Raw genomic sequence first — 27,412 nt, 5'->3', positions numbered from 1 at the left:
AATCCCGGCTATTTGGGAAGCTGAGGCAGGAGAATCACTTGAGCCTGGGAGGTGGTGGTTGCTGTGAGCCGAGGTTGCACTACTGCACTCTAGTCTGGGTAACAGAGTGAGACCCTGTCTCAAAAAAAAAATAAATAAATAAAAGTATGATTTAATCTTTTATGAAGCATCTTACAGAATTATTTTTAAATAAGTATGAAATAAGAAATATTCCCAGGTTCAAAGTTGCCATGAAATAATTAAGAACAGTGGTTGGTTTAGACTGACTTTCAGAGAATTAAAATAATACACCATGAAACCCTACAGTTAACTTTGTAATTAAAAACGCATTTCTTTATTCAGAAAATGATTATTTTATTTTAGAAAGAGAAGAAGCTGACTAGCCAAATTCCGAAGAATCTAATGAAATTTTCACTGATTCTAATTTTACAAATGTATCTAAAAACCTTATATGACTGGTTCTTCTACTTGAAAATATAAAAACGCAAAATAAAGGAAACGTATTTTTTAAAAAGGTGAGGTAACATCAAGATTATTTTATCTGATTTTATTTATTGATGGGGACTTGCTCTGTTGCCTAGGCTGGAGTGTAATCGTATGATCATGGCTCACTGCAGCCCCGAACTCCTGGGCTCAGGCAATTCTCCCGCCTCAGCCTCCCAAGTAGCAGAGACTATAGACACGATCTACTGTGCCTGGTTATTTTAAAAATATTTAAATTAGAAACAGATTAAAAAAAAAAAGCAAATAAAACAACTTTTTATGAAGTAAATTAATTCTTGATCTTAAAAACCACATGCAACATAATGAAAAATGCAGAGATTTGAATAAGTCCACTTCTGGCATTCACTGTCCTAAGTCGATAAACCTGGTGTCCAAGTAAGTAACCACGAGCCCCGAGCACCTGGTTAATTTCGTCAAGGTAGCACGTGGCTGTTCATCGTCTGAAATCACACCTCCTTTATTCAGACGTCTCCTGTTAGCTACATCCAGTTCTTTCTCAATCTTTATCAAATCCTCACCAATGTATGACCTTGACAGGATTTTGTGGGTAACTGGGAGCATGTGGTCGGCCACCCTTTCCTCTCCCAAACTACAGAGGCAGAGAGTGGCGCTGCAGCATCCAAATGCAAAATGCAAAATCCTTGCACATTGACAGGGCTGCTCTCCATGTATATTCATTACTCACACTCAATTAGAGACCCAGAGGAGGCGGAAAAGCGGGCCTTACCTTGTCAATCTCAGAAGAAAACGTCTTGTGAATGTTCCATCATGTTTCATTAGGTCGATTCAGCCAAGGGCAGGCCCATTTTCTCTTTCCCACCCAGCCCTCCCTCTGACACCATGCCTGTCATCACCAGCTGCCACTGTTCCAAGGAAGAAATTTTTGGTGGGAAAAGGGGGTATAGAAAGACTCAAGGTAACAATAATTTTTAGCTTGCAAATCTAAAGATGTTCTTCCCCCAACAGAGCTGTGTACAAACCCCACATGTGTGTACTGGACAAAGCAATATTGTCTTCACTCTTCATTGCTGGTGTTCACACACCTTGGCACAGGCTTGGCACATGTCTGGGATGTGGCGTTTCACTCGGGATCTATGGCATTTGTAGCAACTCATGTGGCTCAACTATTCCTGTCTCTCCCCTTCATGGCATGGGCATCTGGTTGTGCCACCATCTTTCTCACCTGCCCTGGATGGATGAAGCTTGCGGGAAGAGGTTGTTTGTGAGCAGCATCCTCGGTGCTGTGCTGTGGGCAAAACCCTAGAGTTAACTGGGGCAGGAGGCAGGAGAAAGGGGCACTGAAGGGAGAGCTTTTAGGGCAGGCAGAACACAGGAGGAATCAGTTCTAGTATTCAATGCTACAATAGGAAGACTACGGTTATCAATAACTTAGGGTAGGTTTCAAAATAGCTAGAAGAGAAGAATTGTAATGTCTCCAACACAAAGAATTGTCAATGTTTGAGGTAAGGGATAGACCAAGCACCCTGAATTGATGATATACATTGCACACATGTATCAAAATATCACTCATACCCCAAAAGTATATAATTATTATATATGAGGCCGGGGGCAGCGGCTCACGCCTGTAATCCAGCACCTTGGGAGGCTGAAGCGGGGAATCGCCTGAGGTCAGGAGTTCGAGGCTAGCTGGCCAACATGGTGAAACCCCGTCTCTACTAAAAATACAAGAATTAGCTGGGCATGTTGGCACAAGCCTGCAATCCCAGCTACTCCGGAGGCTGAGGCAGGAGAATTGCTTGAACCCGGGAGGCAGAGGTTGCAGTGAGCCGAGATTGTGCAATCGCACTCCAACCTGGGCTACAAGAGCGAAACTCCATCTCAAAAAAAAAAAAAAAAAAAAAAAAAAAAAAAAAAAATTATTATATATGAATAAAAAACAAAGGAAATGGAAAAAATTGTGATGATGGTTGCCCAACTCTGAAAACACGAACAACCATTAAACTGTACACTTTAAATGGGTGAACTGTAAGACATGTGAATTATATCCCAACAAAGCTGTTTTTAAAAAATAAGAAAGGAAACAGGAGGGAAAGAAGAAAAAGAGAAAGGAGAGAGGAGAGAAAAACCTGCTCTTCATTTGATGGTGGACGTCGGGGCGGGGACAAATACAAAGTGCATCTCAGGGTGGGCTGCTTGTTTGAAAATCTGGTAAAAATGGGTGTCTCCGCTCTCTGCTTCTTCCCCACTCCCTTCAGTGAACTCCTGGGCTGTGCCACTCTCCAGCAAGTGCTCTCCCAGCTGCAGAAAACAATCTCCTATCCCTGCCTTCTTCTTTCTTTCTTTTTTTTTTTTTTCAACTTGGCTTACCTTCCTGTCAACTACCCTCTTTTTTAAAAAGTCAATTAACTGATCAACGAATTACTCAGCAATTATGTTTTGCTTTTTGTCTTCTTGTAGCATGCTCCTGCCCTGATCCTATATGGTAGTAGCTCCTGATTGTGGGAATGGGCCATTGCCTCTCCACCTCCCCGGGAGGATCTGCTGGGGGCAGAGGGTGGTGTCTGGAGTTGGGGAACATAGATTGATGTCAAGGCTATGCATAGCCCATTGTTTAAACTGGCTTTTAGTCGTGATATGTAATTTATTTTGATATATTAAACAACATTTTAAAATGCATGAGATTTTTACATTTGTAAAAAGGGGACAGGGGTTTAAAATAAATGAATAGTACTGAAGTATGGAATTGGAGCAAGGCAAACAAAAAGTACAGGGAACAAAAACCTGGAGAAATTCTGGTGAAACCGGGAACTTTACCTGCAACAACTGTAACCACTTCATTGTTTTCTGTGCACAGTGATGCCCAAGAATCAAGGCTAGTTATTCAACTTCATGTAAATAGCATTCCACTTGCTAGTGTTTATAATGTACTGAGCAATACTAAACATGGAAAATCTTTGTGTCATGATTGTATTCATTCTACAAAAAGGGCTTTATCTCTCCACATTGCACACTATCCTTATAATAATCTTTAGAGAATATTAAAATTGTGTCAGATTGTCTTTTTTATGTTAAAATTTAAAACATGTATTATTGAAGAAAAATGATAATTAAAAATACATTTAGGATTCAAGATCTAGAAATATTTTTAAAAACTACTCTCAGTAATTTAACAGAGTTTGTAAGGCAGAGTTGACTCTGTTGAATTCTTAGGTTTTGCAAAGTGAAGACAAGATTCGTTAACCTTCCCATGAAAATAGAAGCATGCATTACATCACCAGTTCCAGTCTGCTCCCGGCTGAAGGTCAGCTCCACATGTATGCTGCCCCAGCTCCTCTCCAGAACACCCATCATATGCCAAGACTTTGATGTACATACTTTCTTTTTTCTTTTTTTTTTTGAGACGGAGTCTAGCTCTGTCGCCCAGGCTGGAGTGCAGTGACTGGATCTCAGCTCACTGCAAGCTCCGCCTCCCGGGTTTACGCCATTCTCCTGCCTCAGCCTCCCGGTAGCTGGGACTACAGGCGCCTGCCACCTCGCCCGGCTAGTTTTTTGTATTTTTTTTAGTAGAGACGGGGTTTCACTGTGTTAGCCAGGATGGTCTCGATCTCCTGACCTCGTGATCCGCCCGTCTCGGCCTCCCAAAGTGCTGGGATTACAGGCTTGAGCCACCACGCCCGGCCGATGTACATACTTTCAAAAAGAGAAGTGCATGCTTGGTTGGAGGGAAGTGGATGACAGTGGCTGGGCAGCCAGAATTAGAGCCAAGACAGGCCAGGTTGACAAAGGACAACTGACATGCACTGGGAATAAACAAGGTAGCCTGGGTCAGAGTTGCCATCTGCTGCACAGCTGCAGATGCAAAATGCACATGCATGACACCTGTGTCATCTTCCTGCACCCTTCGTAGGTGAATGAGACCAGCCCTGGGCCAGCGTATTAGTCCGTTTTTGTGCTGCTGATAAAGACATATCTGAGACTAGGAAGAAAAAGAGGTTTAATTGGATTTACAGTTCCATGTGGCTGGGGAGGCCTCGGAATCATGGCAGGAGGTGAAAGGCACTTCTTACATGGTGGCGGCAAAAGAAAATGAGGAAGATTCAAAAGCGGAAACTCATGATAAACCCATCAGATCTCATGAGACTTATTCACTACCATGAAAACATTATGGGGGAACCGCCCCCCTTCAAATTATCTCCTGCCAGGTCCCTCCCACAACACATGGGAATTATGGGAGCACAATTCAAGATGAGATTTGGGCGGGAATACAGCCAAACCACATCAGCCAGTGTCAGGGCAGAGGGCACACAGAGGCTGCCCTGACCTGTGCTCTGATTCTGTGGGTGGTTTTGCACCACAATGACAGGCTGTTTTGTCAGTATGCAAAAGAAACAGAGGGGAAAGGGACTCCTTAATATACAGATTTGTTATTTAATTGCTTGTTAAAATGTAATAGGTCAAATCACCACTTCCAAGACAACAATGAGATTCAAATGAAAATCGAATCAATCCAGATCTATTGAGGCCAATAATGTACCTGGTTACTGGGAGTAATGAAAAGATGATGGAGATATTGATTCTGCCTTCAAGAAGCTTACAGTTTAGTGGCAGAGGTAAGACCTAAATACATAAAAATCTTAACGAAAATAACACTAAATGCTTAGTGACATTTTAAAAGTATGTTGAGACAGTCCCTGATTTAGGAACATCTAGAAGATTTCCAATGTGCATAAACCCTTCATCTTACTGTAGAAACAATTATCTATCCCAGAAATTCTTGGAGAGCTGAAGGTGCCCCATGGAGGCCCCCCCAACCCCCTTGACAAAATCCTGGGGTCCTGGAAGAAGCTTTTGGAGTCACTTAGGGAAGGAAGTTTTCGCTTCTGTTGGGGACAGTGTGTTTCCAGTATCCCAAATTGAAACTCAGGGAACATGTTCATACAGAAACAACATAAAAATAGGTGGCCAGGTCAATAATAGGTGACAGTGTCAGATTGTAATTAAATCATAATTTGTGCTAAATAGATATTTGCAGGAGTAGAACAACATTTTTGATGCTAATTTTATTTAAAAATGTGTTCAGGCCGGGCGCGGTGGCTCAAGCCTGTAATCCCAGCACTTTGGGAGGCCGAGACGGGCGGATCACGAGGTCAGGAGATCGAGACCATCCTGGCTAACACGGTGAAACCCCGTCTCTACTAAAAAATACAAAAAACTAGCCGGGCGCGGTGGCGGGCGCCTGTAGTCCCAGCTACTCGGGAGGCGGAGGCAGGAGAATGGCGTGAACCCGGGAGGCGGAGCTTGCAGTGAGCTGAGATCCGGCCACTGCACTCCAGCCTGGGCGGCAGAGCGAGACTCCGTCTCAAAAAAAAAAAAAAAAAAAAAATGTGTTCAAAGTACCATCTACCTGGTTTCTTTACAAACACACTTTCCAGAAATCAGCCAATGCGTGAGCCAGGGCTGACCGTAAAAGAGATGTCGTAGGGAGTCCTTGATTAGTTGCCAAATTAATAGCACTGATGTAAGTTGTTATTGCGGCTCAGAAGCAAAAATATCTCTCCCGGCCAGGCGCGGTGGCTCAAGCCTGTAATCCCAGCACTTTGGGAGGCCGAGACGGGCGGATCACGAGGTCAGCAGATCGAGACCATCCTGGCTAACCTGGTGAAACCCCGTCTCTACTAAAAAATACAAAAAACTAGCCGGGCAAGGTGGCGGCGCCTGTAGTCCCAGCTACTCGGGAGGCTGAGGCAGGAGAATGGCGTAAACCCGGGAGGCGGAGCTTGCAGTGAGCTGAGATCCGGCCACTGCATTCCAGCCTGGGCGACAGAGCAAGACTCCGTCTCAAAAAAAAAAAAAAAAAAAAAAAAAAAAAAAAATATATATATATATATATATATATATATATATATATATATATATATATATCTCCCACACCTAGGATGGTTAGGAAGAAGCAGGCTCTGAGATCTGGGGGATGAAGGATCTAAGGTACTGGACCTTCTCTGTTCCTTTAGAACAGGTAGAGTGCTTCCAGCCCTCCAGAACCAAGAGGAAAAGGGATTTGCAAAAGTCCCTTTGAAAGGGAGGGGTTTCCCTTTCAGGCAGGGTCCTTTTCATTCCACCCAACTTTTTCCTTTAAAAATGCATCCAAAGAAGAGCAAAACTCAAACAACAACGATTAAGGACCAATATCTAATTCAGGAGGTGAGGGACCCAGAAACAGAATTTTGTATTGAAAATTAATATGTTTCCCATAAGCCAGTTGAGACCTGTATTTCCTAACACTGATTATATTAAATATTAATTAACTAGAATAATTATTAGCTTCAACTGTTTGGGCCAGGTCCTCTCTGGTTTGTAAATTACTAACTGGCTATGAATCATAGATTAAGGGACTGCCTCACTTCTTTTCAGCATCTTTCCTGGATACCTAAGGGCCTAAGAGTTAACAGGGGACCCCTCTGCCTGCCCACCCATGCAATGATCCCCATCCAGGGCAGAACAGACACCCTCAGTTGCTAATCTAGGGGTCACCTCCTCCCCAGGAACCCTGAGTCCTCTGTAAGGAAAGGCAGGTTTACTCATCTCATCTATTAGGAAGACAAGAGAGCACTTTCCGGAAGATACCAGCGGCCTGGCACTTCACTCTCACATCACAGCGCTCTGTCGGAAGGATTTTTTTTCCTGAAAAGGTGCTTCTTATCTTGTTTTCCTTTGAAACCTCTTCAAAGGGGAGCTCTGACCCAGGCAGGTGGTGGAGATGTGAGATAAGTCCTGTTTCATGGTGCGGAGTTCTGAGTCGTGAGAGAGTGCGGGCTCAGTGCGGCCTGAGCTGGATTCCAAGCTAGCGACTTTGCGGGCACAGTCTGTTCTCTAAAAATAATAAAAATAAAAAGAGAGCCCGGTCAGTGTCACCACTTTGAATCTCTTCTGGATTTTTGAGGTGTAATTCCTCATCAGCAGCTTTGAGGCACCTTTTTTTGTTCTTCAACCAGGGCTGGCTCTTTGAAATTTGTTGACTGTGTTTTGATTTCAAAACTTTATCTCAAAAGCTGTGTCTATGGTGTCCATGCACAAAGTTTTGTGAATAGTTATTATTGTGTGTCAGTATTAGTAAATAGGGTGTTATCATGGGAATGGTAACTCTCATGTGTTTTGCTAATTTAAAGTTTATGTATATTGGAAATACATCTTGAAAGAAGTATTTTTAGAGAATAAAATCCTAACATATTGTCAGCATTGACTTATTTAGCTATATTGTATAGCACAGCTAAGGGACAGTGACAAAAAGTAGGTTGATTGGCTATCTGTGATAGATTGCATTTGCAGGTTATAGCACAAATTATCACTACTCTGCTACATCTTGGAAATGCAGTTTCTTCAGTAAATATGGAATGCTTCTTTAAGGTCGAATCTATTCTTCATTTTCTTTCTTTTTTTTTAAACACAATAATCAGGGCTTTTTTTCAGCTCTTACCGCAGAAAAGTTTTTCTGCAAGAAAAGTATTTCTAGAAGATGGCCAACTTTATTCCTATTAGCAGCTAACATTAGAAAAGAAATGCAAATGTGATTGCATCTTGTTACTTGGTAACTGGAAGTACACACATTTGGGCAGGGAAAACGTATTTGACAAAAGGATCCGTTTTGGCAGCTCCCCTCCCCCTGCCTGGCCTGCTGCGTGTACTCGTGTGTCACATTCAGTCTTGTTTTGAGTTGAAGGATCTGTGGAAAAGTGTGTGCGGCTGATTCCCAGTTGGGAAAAGCTCATATTGCAGAGCCCTGGGATGGTATTTCTTACAGTGTGGTCCATGGGAAGCTGGTTCGGGCCAGGCAGCAGCTCTAATGAGCTCGGCCTTCTCTGGTGCCATAGCTGGGAGTTCTCTAAGATAGACAGGCATGATTGCTTACACTTTCTTCTCATGAAAAAAAAAATTAGAAAGAGAACCCCTGGGCTTTTCTGGACGTGATGATTAGTAAACCAACAAAGTCTAATTCTCACTGCAATTTTAGTGTTTTTTGTATGGCTTAGAGAATTTGGCAACATCTCCGTAAGGGGGACTAATTGGAAGCAAGGCAATATTAAATTGGTCCACACAGAGCCTCACAGCAACCTTACCCTAGGAAGTCTCTTGCTTGAGTAGAATTTGGAAGTACTGGTTATTTTGTTTTTTTGTTTTTTTGCTGCTTTTGCAGTATTAAAATGAGGCAAGACAAGCAGGTGAACACATCTGAGAGTTCTGGGTTAGGCATGCCACCATCGTATAGGCAGTGAAAACCTGTCACAGTAAAAATGTGGATTGAACAGGAACTAATCCAGAAACGAATTAGTAGGCCTCATGTGTTTTTACAAGGTGTTTCAAATTGATTGGTTAATCCTCATGGCATCTGGAGTGAGGAACTACAGAGAGAAGCCCCACAGAGGCTTCAACTAAACTGGGATTAGAACTCAGCCAGAGTAATTAGTCCACTAAAGCAAAGAAAGCAGAGAGGGAATTTCTTATATTGTACTTGGTTGATAGATTTCTAGTGATGCTTCATATGGGGGAAAATAAATTTTGAGGATTTTAAACCCAGCTAAGGTACAACTTTGAGACTACATTTTGAACAAGGTAAGCAGAGTGGCCTCTGAGTCTTCATGATGTGATTCACGTGGAAACATTCCCCACTTCTTTATATTTATCTGGCTTCTAACATCGTTTAAGGATGAACTCAAATGGTATCTCATTCGTGAAGTCTTTTCTGCTTATAAAAGTAGTTATGACTTGCTGCTAAGTATTTTAGTTCTTATCTTTAGAACAACTCTGAATACTTTAAAGATAAAAAGAGCTGAGATTAAGAAAAATAAATTGCTAGTGAATGTCAGTTAGAATTCAAACTAACGAATGTTGAGTTATGCACGTCTTGTGAAGAACCAGTTTCCTCCTACCCTATAGGTAATTAATCTACCCTTTGCTTTCATCTTGATCATTATTTAAATATTTTTATATTACTCTTGCAATTTGTTAATGTTGCAGTTCTTTGAAAGCAGAAACTAAAGTTATATTTCCAATGAAAACTTCCTAGTAGTTGGCACAATGTACAAAAGATGACTTCACTATTTTTTTTTGTTAAAGAAAGAGGGCTTATATGCTAGCGCCAACACTTACTCTTACCACAGCTGATATGGCCCATGTGTGGTAGGAAATGTAGAAACTGTTTTTATGCTCAGTCCTGTTCTGAGCATTCCCAATATGCTTTTTATAAGATCTTCACTCCAGACCTGAGAAGAATTCTTGAGAAGCTGCAACACTTTGTATGGAGAGACTAGCACAGAAAAAGTTTATTAAGTAAGTAAAAGACTGAATGCAAAGATAATCCTTACACAGAGAGCCTACACTTTCTTACAATAGAGGAAAATGTTTTCTGTCTGGCCAGTCAGGTTGCATCTATGAGAGTACAGTTTCTACTGCTTGTAGAGAAATTTCTGGATAAATACGCTTTCATAGCAATACTAATCTCCACTGCTTGAAGAGAAAATACCATTTGGGGGAACTGGTGGAATGGCAGTGCTCTGCTAAGATTTCTATTATTCTCAAGAATGTGTTGATGATCATCTTCCTTATCTTTAAACAGTTACTATGTTTACCTCCAAGTGAATTTCCTTTCTCCGTAGAGATGCTATTTTGGTAGCGATCCTCTTTTCCTGTACAAATGTCAAAATCTGCTTAGTAAGGAAACAGCAATGAAGTGCTTCACTTGAAAACTACAGATGATCTTGAAGAACGCAGTTCACGATACAACCAAAGTCAACATAAAGTTGAATCTCCCAGAGCGGAGGTTACAAAAAGCTGTTACGAATCATCCAGCATTCAGTGTGTGGGGCAGAGAGGGAGAGATAAGCAGAGAAGAATGGCTACATTATGATGCTTGGTGTATGAAGTAGAGAGGAAAGGACTCGACATCTGGCAGTACAACACAGTTTTGCAGCACAGAGAGCTCAGTTTATTTCACTAACATCTAGGCTACATTTGGAAAATGCAGTAAAGAGAGAAATATGTCCAGATATTCCACGACTCCATTATCCTTCACATATCCTATATCATGCATGGACAAAAGAATGATGGAGATGATTTACCACTTAGATCCCTAAAATTCATAAATGCATAGAATATCAGAGTTGAAAAAGATTTTAGAAATTCTTTAGGTCAGGTTATTCTTACAGGAGGATTATCAAATCTTGCCTCCTGCATAAGAATCCCCTAAGATCCTTGGGTTGTGACTTAATTCTGATACAAGGTGAACTAAATAGCATTGGTTCTGACTAATGGACTCATTCATTTATTCACCCATTCATCCAACAAAAAAGTGTTGAATGACCCCAGTGTGTCCGTTTCTGTGCCACTGGTTTCCAGGGAGGTAATGAGGAAGAAGTCAAGTGCTGCACCCTTGGAGAATGCAGGGGCTAGGACAGGAATCTCGCACATAAACATTTAATTCTGCTACACATAATGTTGTGGAAAAGTGAGTGTTTATAAAATGCTATAGAAATGCAGAGAAGGAGATCATTTTTTCTGCTTGGCACAGTTGGGGAAAATCTTTCAGAAGTGGCATTGAAATCAGGACTTTGAAGATGAATGGATGCTCGTCATTTGGAGAGAAAAGAGAAAAAAAGAATGATATTCTAGACAAGAGGAAGAGGCAAAAACACATGATAAGTTAACAAAACAGTAAATAACTTGATACTACTTGAAGGCAGGTGGGAAGGTAGAAATGATATTTGCTGTGTAACTTAAGGCCTTGTCCGTCATACCTGTGGCAGTTATTTTAGTGTGTATGAACACTACATATCCCATTTCTTCTTTTCAGTCTTGAGCAGGAAGCGGTACTCATTTCCAGAATCATGAGGTATGTTATGTAAACATCCATGGCAGCCTTCACAAGAAACCTTATCTTCTTTGATTTAGGTAAACAGGAACCAAATGCTGACACATTATCAAAAACAAAAACAGCTGTCAATAATCACACTCTACACACCCACAGCATTTTTGACATTTAAAAAAGATTTAAAAATAAAAACGGCTCCATTTCCTAAATAGATACTCTTGACACTGAAGTGTGTTACATTCCCTATCTTTTCTTTATAACCCAGTTTGAAATCATATCTATAGCTCATGTTTGCACTTCAATTTTCACAGATCCTATGATGAGAGTCCAGTTGTTCCATTTGACATTGAACTTTAGAGTTTAAGTTGATGGTAAAAATCACAAAACAAGGGGAAAAATTATTTAGCCAAATGCAGACAGCCTGGTTTAAAGCTGAGGGAATTTTAACTGTTCAACCTTAAGAGAGTTTTGAAAAACATGATGGCTTTAAGGACAAGTAGCAAATTTAAAAGCAGAATAAAACCCCATAAAATTTCTTTAAGACATACTAGTACACTTGGGAGCCATTTGCATCTTATTTTTATGTTTGCGTTTTCTCTTTGAAAATATACTTGGCAAAATGCCTGCAGAATAATACCTAGGAAGAATAATTAAAGCCATTTCTGTCAGCCTTTCCTTAATGTAACCAAGCCATCCATTTCTATTAGACTCAATTCTCTTGCTCTAGGACTTTTGCAAAGGTCAAGGCTCTGCTCAGTAGCACTTTTTATTTAAATAAAGTCACGAGTTTATCTCTATGTTGTTTCTCCCAACTCTCAAAAGCCTCAGTGATTCCCAACTTCTTATAGCACTGAATCTTCTGATTTATCAGCCAGAATTAAAACTTCACATTTCTAAGATGATTACATGTCTTCACCAACAACTGCATGTGCCAATTTGTTTTCCTTCTTTTAAATACCATTTTAGAGAAGCACCATAAAAGCGGCCAAAGAGGTCAGGCGTGGTGGCTCAAGCCTGTAATCCCAGCACTTTGGAAGGCTGGGGTGGGCGGATCACCTGAGGTCAGGAGTTCAAGTCCAGCCTGGCCAACATGGCAAAACCCTGACTCTACTAAAAATACAAAAATTAGCCAAGCGTGGTGGTGGGCACCTGTAATCCCAGCTACTAGGGAGCCTGAGGCAGGAGAATCACTTGAACCTGGGAGGCGGAGGTTGTAGTGAGCCGAGATTGTGCCATTGCACCCCAGCCTGGGTGACAAGAGCAAAACTCTGTCTCAAAAAAAAAAAAGAAAGAAAAGAAAAAAAGAGTGGCTAAAGAAATAGGATGGCCTGTGGAAGTAAAAACTTAAGAGCTTAAGAGGCATGTTGGCATTGCACTACCCACACAAGCCCAAACCAGTGACTAAAATATGTCACACAAAGGCATAGTTGTCATGCATGAAAAATCTATAGAATTATCTCAATCTTCAGTTTGCTTTCTTCAAATAGAGCCTTCACATCAGAAAATGTGACGTTTTGTCTTACACTGGTTATACTGTTTATTCTTTAGTCCCTCTTTTTAATTTTCTTGTGAAAACAAGTTTACATACCTTCACATCCATTCCTAAGGCATGACCACCATCCACTTCCTAAACCCACGGAATGCAATGTACTTGTAGCTTTCTGTAGCATTGTGTTTAATAAATGCTTATTAACTCACTAAAGAAAGAAAAAGGAGCCTCTGATCTTTGTATGAATTTCCAATCTCTCCAGTTTTTTAATAAGAATAGAGCATTTCTCTCAGTCCATTCGTTTACATTCTATGGTCGCCAAGGGCTGATGCCTTCTTGTTTAACTTTGACAACTAACAAATACTAGGCACAACCAGAATACAAATTATTTTACTGTTATTAGTGAACAACACTCACTGTGCTTAACCGAAGCTCAGAGTTGTTCTTAGGTAGCTCTAAGTGAACTTTAAGCAAGTATTTATAACCACTTACAATAAACTAGGAAACATTCTTAAGTAAAAGCCTTTCTTCCCCACAAATATATCTTCATTTGCTCTTTGGGTTTTTACAGAAATATGACTGTTTCAGTTCTGGTAATGGTACTTTTCAATCAGGTCAGACCTTATTTGAAAACAAATATTTTTTAAAAGGAGGATTTGCCAAACCAGAGTAATCAGTGCCTCCCCTTGGAAATCTCATTTTGGAAAACTTTAATAGTTAAAACCTACTTATGGTGTCACAATTTTAAAAATTTGATGCCAAAGTATGCATTTAAAACAAAAAAGGTTAGAAAGTATTAAAAGTGAGACAATCTGACAAGTAGACATGAACAGTGACATATTGGAAGGATTATTCCAAAACAGATCACCAATGAACTGCTACTGCTGCCTCTTTGAAACTCTGTCGCTATCCCTGAGAAGAAGAGGAACTCTCACCTGGCCAAGTGGGGGTGTGTGGAAGGACGGTTTCCTGGGCAGTCCTCTGCTCTCACCATTTTGTCACCATGATGCTTTCTCAACTATCTGTTATTCATCATAACTCCTTTTATTTTGTCTTTACGGTTGTTTGATTTTATTTTTCTCATTTACCTTTTGATATTATTCTTTTCTAAAAGTATTATCTTTCATTCATTTAAAATGATTTTCATTTTCTTAGACTGACTTGATGAGACCTTCATATTGAAGATAAAAACAAGGAAACTTTGAGTTATCATAGGTGAGTTTCTCACATTATTCTCACAGGCACCTTTTCTCCATCTTTTTCTACCATTATTACTTCTGTCTACTTATTTTCTCTAGGATCCATTTTTTAAAAGTTGATCCATGGGTAAGCAATTCCATGATTCTGCTAGTACAAGCTTTGCCTAGAATTCTTATTTCATTTCTCTAATGTCAGCTAGCAATGCGTATGATGCTAGAATCATATTAATGAAGACTGAAGAGTTGAGAAAGAAAATTGTTCATCAGATTAGCTTGACTTTCCTGGAACACAACAAGCAACTCAAATGCAGCAGATAGAAACTCACAAGTAGAAAACTTTCAGGCACCATGTACTTTCTTACAGAGAAGTTAAAACCTGAAGAAATGTTCACCTGGGGGTATTTTTACTAACATTATCCCAAGCACTGGTCCTGGGGCTTGGTCCACGGGCCTCTGAAACCTTTCAGCTGATTTCAAGTCACCATGAACCACAGACATGGAGGACCAGTTTCGTTAATTATTGGTGTCCCGCTGTTTGGGGGTGGAATGGAAATTTTAACCCCTGACAATCACATGACTACTTCTTTGTATCTGTTAAAGTATATAACTGATTATAAAGTATGGCTACATTTGGAAGCAAAAGTGATGTTTTTTTCACTGAGTGTGGGGGGGAACTCACATAACCTGAAAGAAAGGAAGTAAAGTTAGATAATATATAAGGGACTATGTCTCGCTTCTCTAGTGAATTCACTGATATAATAACCTACCTGTAAGTAGCTGTGGCCAATGAATATTAGAAAAGTGGAAGGCTTCCCAGTACTGCTGAAACTAAGCTCCCAAGCTAGAGTTGGTGTAAATTGGTTTCTTTGTTTGTTTAATTTTGTTTAGAAAAGTTGTACTAAAATTGGAATAGTGAAAGCATTGCTACTTATTAATTGCTCCCAATCTGAATATACTTTAGTCTTAATTCCTTATTCTAATGTTTAACAGATAAATGAACAATAAGAATTTCACTTTGCAGTTTTCAAGCTTTCACAACCAAGAAAAATGTATGTACAACATAAATAATTATACAAAAAAGACTACTTGAGTAAGTTATCAGTGTGACCAAGTTCACATTATTGTAACTGGATCACCGTATGACCAGTTCGTTTTTCAAAATAGCCTCCACATACATCCAACACAGAAATGAAATTAGAGGGATAATCATCTGTTTTGTGACACAATAAAATCTGGTTGTAATGGAAGTAGTTTACTTAAATAAAATGTTTCCATTACAGTTCCATGTAAACATTCAAGCCATATTTGTGTCTGAATTATTCATTGATAGAGCATCATCCATGCTCCCCTAGATTAATGGGAGCACATTCTCAGTGGTCCAACTCAGTGACCAAAACATAATTTTAACAAGGTAGGAGAATGTAGGAATTAGACAGTTTGCAGCTGTCAAAACATTCCTGGCCTTATTCAAGGGACCTTGAACTTTTATAAGCACACCTTTAATTTCAAGAAAGATTGAAAAAAATCCCTTGTAGTTTTGTGTATTTGAATTTTTTTTTTTACTTCTTGTTTTTAGTTCTAGGGTATATGAGCAGGATGTACAGGTTTGTTACATAGGTAAACGTGTGCCCTGGTGTTTTGCTACACATATCAACCCATTACCTAGGTATGAAGCCCAGCATGCATTAAATCGCCAAAATCAATTGCAACAAAAGCAAAAATTGAAAAGTGGGATCTATTTGAATGTTGAATTTTGAAATAGAGTCTCTCCCAAGCACAGCAAATGTTTTTTAAGTATTTTTGTCATGTAAGGAAAAGAAATTTTTCTTTAATCAGCATATTCTATAAAGTCAGCAAAAGGTCACTGCATAAGGATATCAGATTATTTAAGGCCAAGGTGTAAAAAAATTAAAAATACACTGGTGAGGGGAAAAATCAAAAAGGTAATTAATATGGTAAATAAAATATTTCCCTGGTAAAAGTAGCTAGTGAACAGGCAGACACCAAATCTCATACTTCCCCCAAGTGTGATTAATGTAACTCTGAAAGAATATGTCTTAAGCATCCCCTAAGAGGACACTTTTCTAAGGATGAGTGACTGAAGGTGTGTGCGTGTGCCTCTTGGCGTTTGCTGTCCATCTGGTGGTCTCTGTTTGGAAGATGTTGATGTTGATGCCGCTTTCTCAGTGCCCTCCTCATCCACCAGTAGAGGCGCCCTGGGCTTCTGGGAACTTGGTTTCCCTCCTCTCCTACCTAAGTCTGGGTGTACAGGGTAGAACTAAGTCATTTACTCTGATGAGATTGCACTGTTCTAGTGTAAAGTGGAACGTAATGAAAAGGATAGGCTTTTTTATTCCAAGTTCTATCCCTTGTAGTATAAAGAATAAGAGTTGAAAAGTGAAAGGTAGGTTATTGTAAAGTTTTGCTTTTTTTTCTCCTCATGAAGAATATTTAAGCCCTTTAGACTTGGTAATTTCAAGATGTCTGCAGCCCTGGAGTTTACTAAGAAGTCACTCATTCATGCTTTTTTGAAATATTTTCAAAAACCTAAAGGAATTTGCAGCTTTTAATTGAGGGTAACCAGGGTTACAGTAAAAAAAAAAAAAAAAAAAAATCAACTGACAATTAAAAACAAATAATTTACTCATTATTTATTTTTTACTTATACTTGTCAATTTTCCCAAAAAGTTTGAGGCATATTAAATGTTAAAGCATACCTAAAGTGAAGTAATTAAAATACAGAGACCACAGTTACATTAAAATAATGAAGAAAGAGTGAGTTGTATCTTAATAATGCTCAGGCACAAATTTAACTCTAAGCCTCTGGAAATATGTTTTTTTTAAAAAAGGATTAGATTGGATTAGATTAGATTTGGTCCTTGGTGTCAGATGAAAAGAAAAAAGGACAAAGCAAAGTAGTGAAACCTATTTTTAATTGACTTAATTCTACAAAGTATGCTTCATACATGGATCGTAACAAAAATATATTCTGCTGGGTCATTTCAACCATGGTTTTGCAGAATTTCCTACTTAAATCAAAGGCTATTATTAGTCATCATCAGAACATCATGTTTCCCTCCATCTAAGTAGTTATTATAATAGTAATGTGTGTGTGATTATTATCTGTGTTTTGAACTAAGGGAATGTAAGTGTTATAAGAGTAGAAACCAAATCTGCTTTTGCTCAACTTTATATTTCAGGGGCAGGGCTGGCATAGGGAAGCACTTACTAAAAATTTGTTAAGTGAGTGAAAATTATTCTAATGAATGTCTTTCATACCATCCCCTCAGATCCCAGGACATTACATTAAATTTCAACCTGTGTGATAAATTTTATGAAAAAAAGTGAAAATAATGTAATCTAATTGCTTGGTTTTTGGATGATATGATTATTAAGTAATAAGGCTTGGAAAATCTAGAAGAATGTGTGAGTCAAATGCGCCTTAGATTGTCCTTTCAAGTATTGGATGGTAAGTTCTGGCAAGAGCTGGCCCACAGGAATTTGCAGTTAAATTTTCTATAAACCAAATGCATCCACTGCTCAGTCATTAAAGGAAACCGTACACCAACATTAAGTGGAACATTCTTCTGTAATCTTTCTGCGTACATTCTTTCATCCTTTTCCCTTGAAGACAGTGGTGCGAAGAGATGAGAAGGGGACTTGGGGGCCAGCCAAGCTTGAGTTGAAGTCCCAGTCCTGCCTCCTGATATTACTATGACATTGGGAAAGTATTCTTTGCTTAAGTTGCAAGTTGATGCATTGTGAAGTGTGGCAATGACACCTGCTACTTCTCAGAATTATGGAGGTAAAGTGACAATGAGTGAAAAATGTTCAACACAGAGTAGGGTAATACGTAGATGTACATTTTTAATGGATGCCTTCCTCAGGCCATCTGCTCAATGGACGTGAATAATGCCATTCAGCTTCACCAAAAGTACACCTAATTCCCTGGAGGGAATTCTGTAACTGAGGTGACTTTTGAGATCAATAACATGGTTAGTGATAGTTTTCCAGAAGTTTCCATAATATGCCTAGATCTCAATCACTAGTCATTGAATTAAGAGTAAGTGAATAAGTCAATACATTTGGATCTGAAAGCCCTTGATTTGGGTTAAGCTGTAGCTGAAATAAAACCCGAAGGCCAATTGACATGGGAGTTTATTTGAGCTTTTACATTCTTTTTCCCTCATCTATGGGCTTACCTTTTAAAATCTGAGTTTTTGAATACCTTTGAAAATTAGTAAATTTCTGATTATAATTAGTTTTTTTCAAGCCAAAATGTATTCCATCTCCTTCTTGACATTGTACAGCACATCTAAAAACAGCCTCTCTATATGCTTGAGCTTAAGTAACGTGACATAAGGCTCTTGCCCAGAAATTAGGTATTTAATGGAAAGAGAAATATTGATTATTATTACAGCATATTTTCTGGCAAATTTTTGTATTACTGGATGCTAACAGGCATTCAATGAACTTAGTAAATTACATCATTTAGAAACAATCTTTATTCTATTTTAGCCTAGGTGTCTCTAACTTGCATAATTGCTTTATTTATGAAAACTGGAATAGTCACAATTTCCTCTGTAAGAAATCTATGTTTCATTGAAAGATAAACAATTCTCTTTTTGTTCAGGAGACAGCTTTAGATTTTAATAACCTACACTCTCCCATCTGCTCCAACTATAAATTGTACATACAATTTATCATCATGACAGGATGATGCCAGGTCAGAATCATTGGGCAGGAACAGCATATCTAGAGTCCACTCTCTTCTGAAAAAGTCATCGGTTCCTTTGTCACTAAGAGCAGGTCATTTTATTAGTTTGGAGAGCCACCATGTGATACAGAAAGAAGGGGCATGCACTCCCAATAGATCTCAGACACAGTGTGACTATTTTAGAAAGAGATATGGCTGAACATATAAAATAATGCAATTGCCTGCTATATCAATTCCTAAATCTTCAAGCAATTATCCTAATTGTCTAAAAGGAGCACAAACAAATGATATATCCAAGCTTAGAATAGACAATATTTTGTATAAAAGGTATTTGAAAGCAAAATGGGCGTCTGTCTCACTATTTTGAAATGTTTGAAAAGAAACATGGATTGATGAAAATAAGAAGTTTGGGTTCTAGACACTCACTCTACAACCCCCCGCCCCGAATCCAACACACACACACACACACAAATGGTAGACTACAAGTAGGCCTCTTTTAAAGTCTGTGACTTTGTACCTTTAAGAAGAACAGGCAGGAGTCCGCTGGGAAACATCAAGTGTTTTGAGATTCGCCTGGGGAGCCTGCTGTGCATCACAGCTGTGATTGTTACCGTTTGTTTACTAATTCCGATAAAATATGAGATGCATTAAGTTACTAATCTTTTTTAAAAAATATCTGTTGTTTAAATCTTCTAGAAGATGGTGAATTCCACTGCAGAAACAGAAAATTTGAATGGCAAGAGAAAATAACAGGGATGTCCTGTGTACTTATTGTACGTCCACCGTGTTACAGGTTACTGGGGGCTCTGACCTTGGGTGGTCCTAGACCTAGAGCTGAATCCATCAAAAAAAAAAAAAAAAAAAAAACACCTCACAGGGGAAGGTGGTGTCCACACTTAGCAACTTAGTGCCAGTTTAATTAAGGTCCCCGAGGATCTGCAAACAAAACCAGAAGGAATCCATGGGTAAAAAGAGGATGATCAGCTTAGAAGGAGAGGGCTAGGGGAGCAAAGATCATTCATGCCCCTCCTGCCCCAGGTTAAAGCATAACCTCAGCCTTGGAGGAACAAGATGGTTATCACCCGATGGGTTCATCTTGCCCGCTGTCCGGAAAAGCCAGTTTACTGAGACAGCGTTATTGCAATAGAAAAACGTTTGATAAACACAGATCCATTTAAATGGAAAACCAAAGTTTTATTACTACTCAGATAAGTGTCCCTGAAAATTCAGAGGCTAGAGTTTTTTAAGGATAGTTTGGTGGGCAGGGAGGTAGGGAATGGGGAGTGCTGATTGGCTGGGGCCGAGTTAAAAGCATAAGGAATCAAAGCTGTCTTTTTGCACTGTCAGCCCCTGGATGGGAGCCACAAGACCCGATGAACCAGTTTACCCACCTGGGTGGCATCAGTTGGTCCATCAGAAGGCAGGGTCTAAAAAATACCTTGAACACCAATCTTAGGTTTTACAATGGCAATTTTATCCACAGGAGCCACTGGGGACGTTAGGAATATTATGGCCTCTGGCTGCATGGCTTCTGAGCCATAATTTCCAATCTTACAATGAATTTGTTAGTTCTACAAAAGCCTAATTCCCAAGCAAGGAGGGGGTTTGTTTCTGGAAGAGGCTGTTATCATCTTGGTTTCAAAGTTAAACTGTAACTTTCACAGCCTACGCCCACCAAAGAACAAAGGCAACTTGGAGGTCAGAAGCAAGATGGGAGTTGGTCAGGTCAGATTTGTTTCACCAAGATTTTTGAAAGGCAGTTTCAGCTGGGCTCAGTGGCTCATACCTGTAATCCCAGCACTTTGGGAGGCTGAGGTGTGTGGATCACGAGGTCAGGAGATCGAGACCATCCTGGCTGACATGGTGAAACCCCGTTTCTACTAAAAAAAAAAAAAAAAAATACAAAAAACTAGCCGGGCGAGGTGGCGGGCGCCTATAGTCCCAGCTACTCGGGAGGCTGAGGCAGGAGAATGGCGTGAACCCGGGAGGCGGAGCTTGCAGTGAGCCGAGATCACACCACTGCACTCCAGCCTGGGCGGCAGAGCAAGACTCCGTCTCAAAAAAAAAAAAAAAAAAAAGAAAGAAAGAAAGGAAAAAGAAAAGCAGTTTCATTACCCTCCAGTCTCCAGAGAGTTGGGACATTCATTGGGCCCTTCCAAAGCTTAGATCAAACACCATCTTCCAAACATTTCTCTTACTTCTGTTTAGATTAATGTATTAAATAAGCTATGGAGAAATAATTTGACTTCTTAAGTGCCACTGAAAGGGGGAGAGCCATGTCCTAGATACGGGGATAGGATCTTGTGGGTACTTGGAAGACATGGCTCCCTTGTAGATGTCAACTGTTTCTAGGGTTTGTGGAACAATTTACTGTCAATCTTCCAAGTGTGAATGTGCTATTAGATGTATAATCACCTCTGGCCATCCTATATATTTTTATTGTTTAATCAGTTTCTGAAATGAAAAGACTGAGGATGAGATAGTGGAACCTGGCCACTCAAACTTCTTGTTGCCCCTGAGAGACTCTACCTGCACCCAGGCAGCCTCCAGACACAATAACAGGACCAAACTCACACATTTGACCACACTCACTATGGTCAAATGAGGGTATGGCTTGCAGAGTGAGTCTCCTTGATTTGTAAAAGAGCCTTATGGTCTCTTCTGGCCAATGATGCCTTTTCTTAATCTCTTTCAAATGCGAGCTATAGCTGTAGAATAAAAGGCGATGCAGTGCAGCAGCCAGCACCTCAGACATTGCAGCTGGCCTGGGTTTGAATCAAAGTTCTGCTACATCAGAGCCTGCCTTAGCCCCTCTATGCCACCATGTCCTTGTCCGATTGTGCCTACCTCGTGAGTTTCTGGGAGGATTAACTGAGGGAGTACAAGAAAAGTCATTGAAACAGCGCCAGGTGTACCATAGGAGAGTTGGCCTTGGGGTCTAGCTTGGGTCTTGTACACCCTAGAAAAGATTCACAGAGGAGGAAATTAAGACCCAGAGAAGCGGCATGATTTGTTTCAGTCATGCTGGCCTCGTCGAGGTGGAAACCCAGGGCTCCCAGTTACTGTCCCAGGTTCTCTCTACTCACACTACTTGTTTTTAACTTATGTTACTATTAATAGAAACAACAGAAACTAATTTTTCATGGGTTTTTTTTGTTGTTGTTGTTCTAGGACATATAGACATTAGCAAGATTGTATTTATTTAAAAAAATAAGTCACTTTATATCTTTTATTTTCCAACTACAGGTTTATGTTGTATCATCAAAGTTGCTATCAATTTTTTATGATGAGTTATAGAATCTGTGCTTACCGAATGTGATACGATACCAGAAACATTATACATGGTATACTTGAGCTGTCCTAGTAGAGATATTATAGAAGAAAGCGTACTTACGCTCGTAGATCTGAAAAATGACATCTGATTAAGAAATGTTACTCATACCATATGACTGGAAAAGATGGGAAGACAGAAATATTAAAGGAATCACATTTTAAAAGAAGATATTTTTATTTCTTAGAGTTCAGCATTACCCATTTATTTTTCATCATAAAAGTAAGGAAAAATGTTCAAACTAATAGAAATAGCATATACTACTGTGATGAGTAAAACGTCTCCTTAACGTGAGTTTGAGACTAAGAAGTCTAAAATAAGGGGTTCATACTGAATCTGACCCTCCAATGACAGCAACTTCTTTCTAGGCTGTTCTTTCTTGTTTTTCTCTGTTGTATCAAAATGAGTAAAACACTTTCAGATGATGTCTCATGAACAACTATTTCATATTATCATGCTTTCTTTTAAATGTCTTTACTACGTCTTTCTGCAGAATGGTAAAAATATAGTTTTAATACGCTCTTCCCACGCTACTGCAAATTAGCATGAAAAACATATTCAAAAAAGGAAAAATATTCATATGCATTTTCTATAGATAAGTATATCTGCCTTCCTGCACCCAGTCAGGATAAAAAAATAAATTATAATAGATCTACTCATTTCTAACAACCTCCTTGGACAGTTCTTCTGCTGAATTATAGTATTTCTTTCCACCAAGGAGAAAAACCAACCGAGTATTAGGTTAGTTCTACGGACATGAACAAGCATTTCCCACAGGATGTGTGTGTGAGAGTTTGGACCAGAACTCAGACTGGTGGGAAATTGGAAATTAGATTTATGAGAAATTAATGCTGATTCTTAACTTTTCTCATTTTACAGCCCATTGTTTTCAGAAGAGTATGTGTTTCTCATGGGCAAAGGAGAGAATCCAGAGTGAGAAGCTGAAGAAAGTGTGAAGTGCTAGATTGGCGTGATTTCAAAAGGTATGATAAGATGCAGGAGCTCATCAGCTGTGGCTGAGGCTGCGCGGCTTCCATTGTGACACAGAGGGACATTGTAAAAGCTTTGAAAAGCAAAGGGGGATGCAACCAGGCGAATGTTCAGGACACTGGAGCTGCAAGAAAAACTAACAACTGGGTCTAAATCAAACTGCTTCGCACCTCCCCTCTTTTTTTTCTTTTCTTTTCTTTCTTTCTTTCTTTCTTTTTTTTTTTTTTTTTTGGTCGTTTCTGCGTGCAAGTGGGAAGGACCATAACAGAATTATTGTGTTTCTCTAACCCAGGAAAGGAAATGCCACACTCTGGCGCATTCACCCTGTGAACAAGCTTTATTTTATTCCAGGGGAGACAAACTGAAATTTCAGTGTGGGCAAGATGGCTGTTTCTGTCCCAGAAACATTGAGAATGTCCCTAGCAGAATGTAACTCTTAATCAGGGTTGTTTATTCACACCGGGAGCACCTCAGGTCAGGCTGCTCACTTGGTGCCATTTGGTCTGCCCTGAGCCTTCCTGGACGGGAAGTCCTTAAGATTAAAGATTATATTTTTATGGTCTCATGCCTGCCTACTCCAAGCTATTAACTGAAGAGAAATGTAACTAAGAGTCAATTTGTAGCAAGGATATTAACGGTCTTTTGTGTGTGTCACAATGAAAAATAGGAAAGAATCAAGGTGGAGTAATGGAGAGAAGAAACCAGCTTGGTTATTGTTTGGAGTATTGGAAATAAGAGTATTTCTGTGTGGAAGTGGAATTGTCATTCGAAATCAGTATTGAATATGTAATTAAAACAAAACTGATAAAGAACATACGATATGAGGATATTAACAGATAGGCCATATAAAGGATTTCATCTTACTTGCAGTGGCTGCCTTTTTCAAAGCACTCTTTTTCCAAAGCAATATCTTGGCAAAGGGAAACAGGGAAATATTTGAAATAAAGTAAGGCTGCGTGTGTGAGCAGGAGAGAGAGGCTGTATTTTTTTGTTGTTGTTTTTCAGTTGTCCTTGATGCTGCGATGTATCCTACAATTGTTTAAATGGAACGCATTTTGAAAATCTCGTTTCTTCATACCAGTCTGGTGGGTGACTTGTGGTTCTGCATTTCATAAACATGCCCCTTGGGTTTATATTTTTGCATTTATTATTTGTCAAGGTAAGGTAACAAGGCGTTACGTATGATTAAATTGCATTTGAAAAAAATTCTTTTGGCTTTTCAGAATGAGTCATTGTTAATAACAACAGAAAATTCATATTTATTTCCTATGCATGTTGCATCTGTGATGGTTTTAAGGCTCGTATCTTTGAATATATATAAGTTTTGAGAGATGACTGAAATTTTTGGAACTTTGGATGTGTCTGTACGTGTGCACATTGAAGTATTCACTTCAACGTGGAAATGAAAACTGTTCCAATATTGTCCATGAGGAACGTGTTACATTTTTTATTCCTTCTAATCCTCTGTTAACCTTCAATAAGTCACAAGTTGAGTCATAGAAATAGTAACATAATCCTTCTTATAGGAAATAATTTCATTAATTTAATAATTCCGTTAAACAATTGCGTTATCAGTAAAGCAACTGCTTATTAATACATAATAGTAATTATGTACATTAATGTTCATCTGAAAACTATAGGATAAAAAGTCTGGCATTAATAAAATAGATCATTTCTAAAGGAATATTGTAATAGCCTAAGGTTTTGATTTGGGAAAATGAAATTAGTTCAAATTTTAAAAAATACTATTTGATTTAAAAGCAGATACATATTCTCTTTAGAAAGTTTGAAAAAAAAAAAAAACAAAGAAAAATGCAAAGAAGAAAATAACAGTTATCCGTGATCTCATCATCCGGTAATAACTACTGTGAACATTTGGGTTTGGCTAATTTCAGCTCCTTTTCTGTGCACACAGAGCTCTTTAAGTAGCTCTATACACATCTGCCTATTGCAGTGGCTTTCAAAACAGGATTCTGTTCCGTCATTTCTCTTTACATACTATAATGAGAATATTTTCTAATTTCATTGTTCTTCCATCATTTACATTGTAGTGTACTTCATCAGCTTTTTATTGTTGGCCGTTTAGTTTTATAATTTTTTTCATAGCAGGTACTTTAAATGGGAAGTTATCTTCATGCTAACCACCGTGGGCTCCTGACAATGTAGCTGTGTTTGAGGGGCAGTTGGAGATTGAGGACGATACATTTTTAGACCTTTTTTGGAATAAACTCCTTTTGTCTTTCCTCCCCTTGTTTGTACCTAGAGCTCCACATACTAGATTTCCCTGTTTAAAACTCTCTCACTGTTCTCTTCTATTAGCTAACATCAAACTGCTCGATTGATTTTGGAGTTTATACTTTGGAAAAAAATTAAACAATTGTCTTAGGTACTGCTATTTGGCTCATGTGGGCTTTTTAAAACCTAGATATTATTTTCATTCATTTTTAGGTGCATCATGTCAATACCTAAATATTGTCATAGATGATCTTTGTGCAGATTTCCTCAGACACCCTGAATGCAGCTTCCTTCTTATTTGTAAAGGCCGATTTTGCACTTATCTGACAGGGCTAAGAAAGTTTCCTTTCCTGTTATTGCACTCGTTTTTGTCTTTATATGTTTTGTTGTTGTTGTTGTTTGTAAATAGAAGGTGGCAGTTTCATGCCAGGGTCTGAGAAGCCCGGCTGGTTGGGGACTGAGGCTGTTTTCCTGTGAACAACTGGAAGGTTTGCTCTGTGTCCTCCTGGAATGTGCTCTCCAGGGAAACTTTCTGGTGTTCAGATCACTCCTGGCTGTGTGAATCTTTGTCCTCATACTTCCAACCACAGTTCATGCACGTAACCAATGAAACATGAAACAGATTCCATGGTAAGCAAGAAATTCTGGAGGTTTTTTGAGTCTCATCCATAAAAGTTTTTCTGTTGTCCTCTGCATCACAACTTAGGCCAACGTGGCAGCAGTCTCAATGTCATCATTCTCCGTATGTATACTTCATTGGTTTATCACCTTTTATTTTGGGAAAGAGAAAGTGAGGCATCACTTACTACTCTTAGTTGCTTCCCCATGTTTCTTTTGCTTCAGAGCCAAAATCATTAATGAACAAGTTACAGAACATGGGGAAAAAACCAAGTACCTGACTTGGTTGAGGCTCTGACAAGTATTCCTTATGGGAAATCTGTGAATGCACTGGGTGGATTCTCACAGGTATCAGTCTGGGCCAGTGCATCGTTGCCAAAAGACAGTGAATCAACACCCAAGATCTGAGATTGCTGCCAGTGCACAAGAAAATAGAAAAAAAAGAAGCCCAGTGATAAAAGACATGTGGAATTTTGTTCACCTGAATGTACTAAGTTAAACAAAGTCAACCGCAGTGATCACAGAGTGAAAAAACAACAAACAGAAAGCTACCCAAACTAATTAAAATTTTAACACTCTCCCCACCCCCACCCTCGACCCCAGCAGCTTTGATTGACACTGCATAGTTAAGCTCGTCCATTTGTTTTTAAGGCCAAAGTTCCCACAGCATAAAAATAACACAATAGCCCCTGCTTGGCAGTTTGTGGACAAGTGCAAGGAGCTTGGAGAAGCGCTGATGGTTCTATTGAAGAAGCAGCTGTTTGTGTCTTCACTTCTGACCCGTGGCCGCACTCCGGGCTGGCTGTGCTCAAATCTCTTTCACTCTCCCGCTCCAAGCGGCTTGCTATTCACAAAATAGAAGCCAGGCGTGTGTTGGTTTCAGCTACTTCCAGAAGCAGATGCAGCAATTACCTTCAGAGGCAAGCATGAGATGAACTTTGAGTGGTGGCCGGCTTTTAGGATGGTGGTCCGTCCAGGGAGACTTTTATTGCTGGTAATCCTTTTAGATCTTCAGCACCAATTGATGGTCTGTACTTCAAGCTATTGTCAACACAGATGGCGCTGGGTTTGGAATGCCAGAGGCAGACAAATCCTGCCTGTGTTTATCCAGTTTTAACTTTTGTGCTAAGCGATTGAACTATGAATGCTAGAAAAAAGAAAGAAAGAAAGAAAAGAAAGAAAGAAAGAAAGAAAGAAAGAAAGAAAGAAAGAAAGAAAGAAAGAAAAAATATTTCCATCAGATGTTATCTGTTAATTGTGAAAACTAATTAGGACACCTACACAGACTCAGAGATAGGCTAATGTTAAATAATTACATATATCTATACATCCATATATATGCATATAGTATATCCATGAAATAAAAGTTTTAAAAATTAGATTTGTTTTGAAATCCATTACTCACCTCTTTATATAGTACTTACGTTACCAATAGGGAGAGTTTGAAATAATTTATTTTTACAAATAAAAAATGTACATTATGGAACTTGTCCAATGGAGAAGGAAA

The 27,412-nt window shown here is 39.2% G+C and overlaps 1 long non-coding RNA gene across 2 annotated transcripts in view; it reads left to right on the top strand.

Moving 5' to 3' along the window:
• The window catches only part of LOC105485328 (uncharacterized), a 174,888-nt gene that overhangs the window by 61,629 nt on the left and 85,847 nt on the right, over nucleotides 1–27,412 (top strand). The window contains exons 4-6 of one of the 2 annotated variants that reach the window (XR_011614597.1): nucleotides 4,919–5,075; nucleotides 13,971–14,030; nucleotides 22,942–23,045. This is a non-coding gene — a long non-coding RNA (uncharacterized lncRNA). Of the gene's footprint in view, nucleotides 1–4,918; nucleotides 5,076–13,970; nucleotides 14,031–17,631; nucleotides 17,820–22,941; nucleotides 23,046–27,412 lie in introns of those variants that run through there. The other variant, XR_003018849.2, reaches the window with a different exon arrangement.

Source organism: Macaca nemestrina, chromosome 16 (assembly GCF_043159975.1).
Source record: "Macaca nemestrina isolate mMacNem1 chromosome 16, mMacNem.hap1, whole genome shotgun sequence".
NCBI lineage: Eukaryota > Metazoa > Chordata > Mammalia > Primates > Cercopithecidae > Macaca > Macaca nemestrina.
This window is presented reverse-complemented; position numbering and strand designations above follow the sequence as displayed.